This window comes from Halyomorpha halys, unplaced genomic scaffold (genome assembly GCF_000696795.3).
Source record: "Halyomorpha halys isolate HHAL.00 unplaced genomic scaffold, Hhal_1.1 Scaffold85.1, whole genome shotgun sequence".
NCBI lineage: Eukaryota > Metazoa > Arthropoda > Insecta > Hemiptera > Pentatomidae > Halyomorpha > Halyomorpha halys.
This window is the reverse complement of record NW_027112611.1, coordinates 195,423-202,619: the sequence shown is the minus strand read 5'-3', so window position 1 is coordinate 202,619 and position 7,197 is coordinate 195,423.

The window sequence follows — 7,197 nt, the reverse complement described above, 5'->3', positions numbered from 1 at the left end:
AACATCTTCCCGTCCCCTTTACACGCCACTATCCCTGATGAAGACCTGAAACTCAGGTCGAAACGTCGGCATAAAATAAATAAATATTGTTTTGTTTATTTATGTTGTTCTTTGCTGACCGCACCCCCCGACAAACTTCTTCAAGCATTAATCTACGGTCAACTATCTACATCTCAAAATATACAGAGTTCATTATCATAAATATTTTATATTTTGTCGATTCAGCCCCTAAATTGATCTGTAATGTGGGTCGAAAAGTTGGTTTCATATGAATAATTTCTTTACTATTTGATTATCCTTTTTTGACCTCCACCACATACTGTCATCTAATAAACTTCTATTAGGGAACCTATTAATCCTCCACAATTCTTTTGGATTGCTAATGAAATTGTTCAGAATTACTAATGAAATCCAAAATGGCTTAGTATTTGATAGAAAAAGCTTTTGTCTTATTTGAATTCATCACCTTAATGCCAAACAACTCTACATAAATACATTTTTTTGCAACATTTTACCTGAACATAAAATCAATAAGGGGATTCATGATGTTTAGTTTAACATGTTAAAGTATGTTAAATGGAAAAAGTTGTGTAAAATAGATAAATATTTCCTTTTAGCATGTTAAAATTATATAAGCATTTAACATTGTTGAGAGTATGCTAATAGGTCTAGCTAAATGGAGAGTGACGTCATGCATCAGATCAGCTGAGCTACACTCCATTTTATCTACTGTCGTTTTGATAGGTTAGTTGCTTCTATTTCGTGTTTTGTTATGGATGTTTTTAAAACTCTAATATAGTAATGTATAAAAATAATGAAATTCTGGTCGGAAGGGTTACAAAATTTTCCAGAAAATCTGTTAGGAGCTCCTCTACATTTAACATATAACATGTACTTTAAATTGGGCTGTTCACAATCATATAGTTATAACATTTAGTATGTTAAAACTTTTTACATTCAACACAACACAATGAATACCCCTAGTGCTCTTTGAAATTTAAAATATATACTACATTTTGTAGTTCATTTGTTTTTTCTTTTATTAAAATAGACATTGAACTAAAACTTTCAGACCTTATCAATATCAAATTCTTCAGAGATATTACCTAAATAAGTCTATTTATGTAGATAGTGTTGTTTGACATTAAGTTGACGAATTATGAAATAAATGTCACATGCGAAAATAACTTTCTAACAATTATGGGATTACAATATTAATTTATGAACATTCCAAATATTTGAAATAAAAAATGCATTAATAAAAATTATTTTATAACATAAGAGAAGATGGTCAGGAGCGGTACTCAGTAGAAAACACAAAAAAGTAAATCTTCTTTTATTGGTGTCAATGGTTCAGCCAGAATTTCAGACCTTGATTAGGGTTAAGTAAAAAACAAGATAGCAACTAAAATGAATAAAAAAAAAAAAATTAAAATATGTAAACATCTTGTAAAATATAAGATATTTATAAATATGTAAATGTTTTTTTCAGTATTTATTTTTTGTTTAATATTTATTTTATTTTTTACATTCATTATGGTTGTTATCTTGTTTTTAACTTAGCCCCGGTGAAGACCTAAAATTCTTGCCGAAATATTGACTCTAATAAAATAAGTTTTACTTATTTGTGTTCTCCACTCTCCACAGTTTTGGCCATCTCCTCTTATAATATCCTTAGTCAACAACAACAACGTACACATCATTTTATTACATAATTTGTGTTTTATGAGGCTCACTGCTGAAGATTGATATGAAATTTGTCTAATCTTTCACTTTAAAATAATATATCTCATTCCAGATTGTTACATTTCAATTAAAAATAATGATGTAATAATATATATGAAAAGAAGATGTTTGGGGTGCGGTCAGTGAAGAACACCAATAAGTAGAAACTTATTTATTAGTGCTAACGTTTCAGCCAAAATTTCAGGGCTAATAACAAAAAACCATATAACAACCAATGCATAAAAGGATATATAGAATGATTAGAAATTTAGAAAATAACTGACATTATGGATACATAAATAGTGTTGACAGACATGAATAGTTTAAGTATTATAAGAAGATAAAGGCTATATGAGAAGAATAATCTTAAAAGTATTTAAGAGGAAAGAACAAATAATAAAGTATATATGGAAAGCTAGTTAGTAAATATATGTACAAAATGAAAATAATTAAAAATAAAGTGATGAAAGAAATAAGGGAAAAAAATGTATATATAGGTAATTAAATAGGTAAGTAAAATACCGGGATTAAGGAAATAAAAAAACCTTTATATTTTTACAAATAACAGGATTAAGGAAATAACTTATTTAGGTAATATTCCTAAAGAATTTAATATTAAATATTATTTAATGTCAGAAAGTTTTAATTCAATTTTTATTTAAATAAAAGAAAAAAACCAACTACAAAATGTAATATATATTTTAAATTTTAAAGAATATTAAGGGTATTCATTATGTTGTGTTGAATGTAAAAATTTTTAACATGCTAAATGTTATAATTATATGATTGTGAGCTGCCCAATTTAAAGTACATGTTATATGTTAAATGTAGAGGAGCTCCTAACAGATTTTCTGGGAAACTTTGTAACCCTTCCTACCAGAATTTCATTATTTTTATCCGTTACTTTTTACCATTAGAGTTTTAATAAAGTCCATAACAAAACACGAAATACAAGCAACTAACCTATCAAAACTACAGCAGATAAAATGGAGTGGAGCTCAGCTGATTAATTAATTACATGTACATTTTCTTGCTCACTTTTTTCATAACTTTAATTTTCAATAATTTTAATTTTGTACATATATTCACTAACTAGATTTTCATAGGTATTTTGTTTATTTATGTTTTTGTTTCTCATCTTTTTTTGTTTTGATCTTACTTATTCTCATATAGCCTTTGTCTTCTTGTAATACTTAGACTGTACATTTTCATCCAACACTACTTATATAACTATAATGCCTGTAATTGTATAGTTATTTATTTCCTTTTATTCATTGGTTGTTTTCTTGTTCTTAACCCCGATGAAGGACTGAAATTCTGGCCTAGACCTTGGCACTAATTAAATAAGTTTTACTTATTTATGTTCTTTACTGACCGCACCCCCAACCATCACATATGTATTATTCATGATCAATAATCTCCTTATCATGATGTTATAATAGTTGATTGTCGATAAAATATATGAGGAGAAGATGGTTGGGGTGCAGTGAGTGACCAACACAAATAAGTTAAAACTTATTTAATTAGTGCCAACGTCTGGGTCAGAATTTCTAGCCTTCATCAGTGCTAAGAACAAAAACAAAATAACAACCATAATAAATAAAAGGAAATAAATAACTATACAATAATGGGTAAAATAGTTATATAAGTATTGTTGGATAAAAACGTATAGTTGTATCAATGTATACATTAAAATAATAAAAGTATTATAAGAAGAGAAAGCAGTATGAGAATAAGTAATATTAATATTATGAAAGAGAAAATAAAAATAAAATAAAATACTTATGAAAATCTAGGAAATAAATATATGTATAAAATGAAAATTATTTAAAATTAAAGTTATGAAAAAAGTGTAAGAGAAAAAATATGTGTAATTAATGAAATATATAAGTAAAATAACAGGATTAAAGAAATAAAATATAAAGTGTACCTTTGACTGTGTGGCAAAAGTCTCGGGACAATTGTAGCCAAAGATAATAAAATGGAGGAAGAGAAAAAAGCAAGGATTGAAAACAAAACTAGTGCTATAGGTCTTTCAAAGTAGAGATATATCCTGAAATCCTGAATTAAGGATAAAGTAAAGCATATTAAACACTGAAAGGAAATGATAACCGGTCTTGAATTAAACAAAAAATATTGTCTTCTTTATTAAATGAAATAAATTAAACTCTATACAAATAATTAAATGAATATTTGAGTTTTAAAAAGGAAAGAAAAATAAAATTCATATAATAAAAAAATAGTATATTATAAAAACAATTAAATTTAGGATACACTTAAAATATAAATTAAACAGTGTTACTAAAGAATGGTAAGATAGAAGAGGCGAAGGCCTAGAGATAAGGAATTCTGTTTTACAGCGCTGACCCAAGATTATCCATCTCAATTAGAATAAAGGCTTTTTGCAGACATAATTTCTGTCTCCTTGTACAGTAGAAATACATAAAATAGCACCTGGGTAATTTGCATAGGTCCTTCTTGATGCCATATCTCTACCAGGTTCTGATAAAGGGCTAACCTCTGATGGTGAGACGGAGAAGAGGGAGGGTTCGAGGATATTCAGCTCCTAGACCTCTATGGTAAGATCTAGAACTTTAGAAGTTTTACTGAACATAATGCTGGATCTGTACATTTGCCACTTGCCACATGCAGATCCAAGACAAAAAAACAAATGTCAGGTTCCATATGCTTGTATGTTCTTTTGACTTATGTAGGCTATAACATTTGATTTTCATTATAAAAAGGTACGAACTAAAGTTGAAAATGAAAGGAAACTTAAATATCAGTATTGCAGGTTGTAGGTGATAAAAATTCATATAAATAGTACAACATAATCTATAAATTCAACCATGCAAGCCCCCAACTAGGATGTTACCAATGTGAAACCGCCTTCAGCGGACCCTGTAACTCAACTTATACTGCCATACGGCAAACAAAGTCAGTATGTAATTTGTATATATAAACTGTATTATCATATATTTGTAATCGTAACTATATATCAATAAAGAGGATTTGAAAATAAAAATAAAAAAAAAAAATAAATTCAACCTTCGTTCTAGATTTTTATCACAAACGTTTTAATTTAATTATCTAGAAATATAATGTGCTTATAAATATATACTTTTGCTGTGTTAAATAAAAAATAAACTGCTGAAGTTAACTAACAAAATAAAAAAAAATGTAAATACACCAAATTTATAGTATTTTAATATATACCAAAATAAACCAGATTTAATTACTGAATCCGAAGATTAGGGAAACCAAATTCCCTTTGATTTATGGCCAAAAACCAACACTCAACGGCCACAAATTCAGGCCAACTTGTACCAGTCTAGCCAAATAATCCATCCACATGCTTGTGCATTGAATATAAAAAATATATAAGTAAAAAAAAAGTTTATTTCTTTGTTCTTATTTCCGTTTTTATTAATTTTTTTAAACCTTTTTGTAATTATCGTTTATTTATACCTTTCACCCTACATTTTTTTTTTCTCGGATCTCAAAAAAATTTCTTCATTTATTAAGCTTTAATATAGCGCAAAACAAGTCTGCCTTCACTGGTTAATTAAGGATGTGAGGAAGCAAAAATTAAAAAAAAGAAGGACCTAAAAGAGAATCATATTTAATTATGAATTTTCTTGGTTTTTATCTTAATAAATACTATTAACAATTCTTATCATTTCGTTAATGATAATTACAAATTTTATTTATAGGAATCGCTCAAAATGCCTTCCACCTTCCCTTCCACTCAACTTCTTCTGAGAACATCTCCCACTCCTCTTATTTCCCTATTGTCTTCCTTCATCTCCTCATACCTGAGAATGATTTTATCCTCCAAATAAGAAAAATAATTAATTTAGATAAAAATTAAGATAATTTTTAATTAAGTATTGACTCTCTTTTGGTTTTTAAAAATTAATTCATTGGCTAATCGGGGTTGCAAGGATGCAAATTAAAAAAGAGGCGCATTTCAAAGCATTAACATTTGATAAATTTGTGAGATCATTTAGCAGAACAAAATGAAGTTCCTAAATTTTAAATTATAAAATTATTTCATCTACACCTTCTTTCATATAAATCGAATTGGTACAGATATTTCAAAATTTACTTAAATAATGCAAAATTAAGGGAAGATCACAAAACAAACTTTTTTTTACCTGATAAAGAATCATTTGAAAACAACTTTCAACTATTACTTTGAATACATAATTGTATTGAAAAATTATAATTAATTAATGAGGAACAGAAAGATAATTGACACAGAATAACAAAATAGAAGATTATAAAAGGAAGATGGTCAGAGTGCGCTCAAAATAAATCAAATACAAAATAAACTATTTATTATTAGCCAATGTTTCGACCCTCTTTGCAGAGCTTTATCAGGGCTTACAAAATGAATGAAAGCGAAAGAAGGATATTTAAAGATCTTGAATGAAATACCAGATTCTGAAATGAAAGAAACCATAAGTCCATGATGAAAACTAAGAAAATTCACTCAGCATAGAACAGAAACAACACTTTACATTTCAAATAAATACATTTCCATATGACACCAGAAATATTAATCGAAATTAAATAAGATTCTTGAAACTTCATGTAGATATGAGATCAACACCAGTCCACGTAATAAACTAATGTAAAATTCCATAAAAATAACCCTAAAAAATAAATTGATAGTCTATAAATAAGTACTAAGACCTCTCTTTCCCTAACTTTAATTTTTAAGTATTATTAAATTAATGTATTCATATTTCTATATTTTTTTTCATTGTATAATTTTTAGCTTTTCTTTTCTTGATTATGTTATTCTACTTACATATTTAGTTAAATGTTTTACTTTCCACTTTCTTCATCACTTCATTTTTACTAATTTTCATTCTGTATAATTATTTACTTGTGTCATTCTGTTTATATTTTCTCTTTTTAATTTTTTTTTTATCCATTGATTGTTATTTTGCTCTTTGTTCTTAGCCCTGATGAAGGCTAGAAACTCTGGCCAAAACATTGGCACAATTAAATAAGTTCTCACAACTTGTTTGTGTTTTTTACTGACCGCACCCTTAACCATCTTCTCATCTATATATTATCTTTGGTCAACTATCTTCTCATCATTAATACTAACTAACGTGGATTCAGAATTAAATGCCATGCAAGTTTATCTAGATTTGAAATCAACACTACTCTTCTTATGCTTTCCTTCATTTTGAAAGCGCTGCAATGTTGGTTGAAACGGCTTATAATAAATAGTTTATGTACTATTTGAGTTATTTTGATCGCACCTGGAACACCTTCCTTTTAGTCTTTGAGTTATGAGTTAATTTGTTTTCAGATAGAAACCTTAAAAAAAACCCTGCAATTAAATTATATAAAAGGAAGATGGTCTGGATATAATAGAATGCTTGTAATAACTTCTTTCCAGTATTATTTTAAGAAGAATATGAGCAAACACTTATATTATATCTACAGTACCCT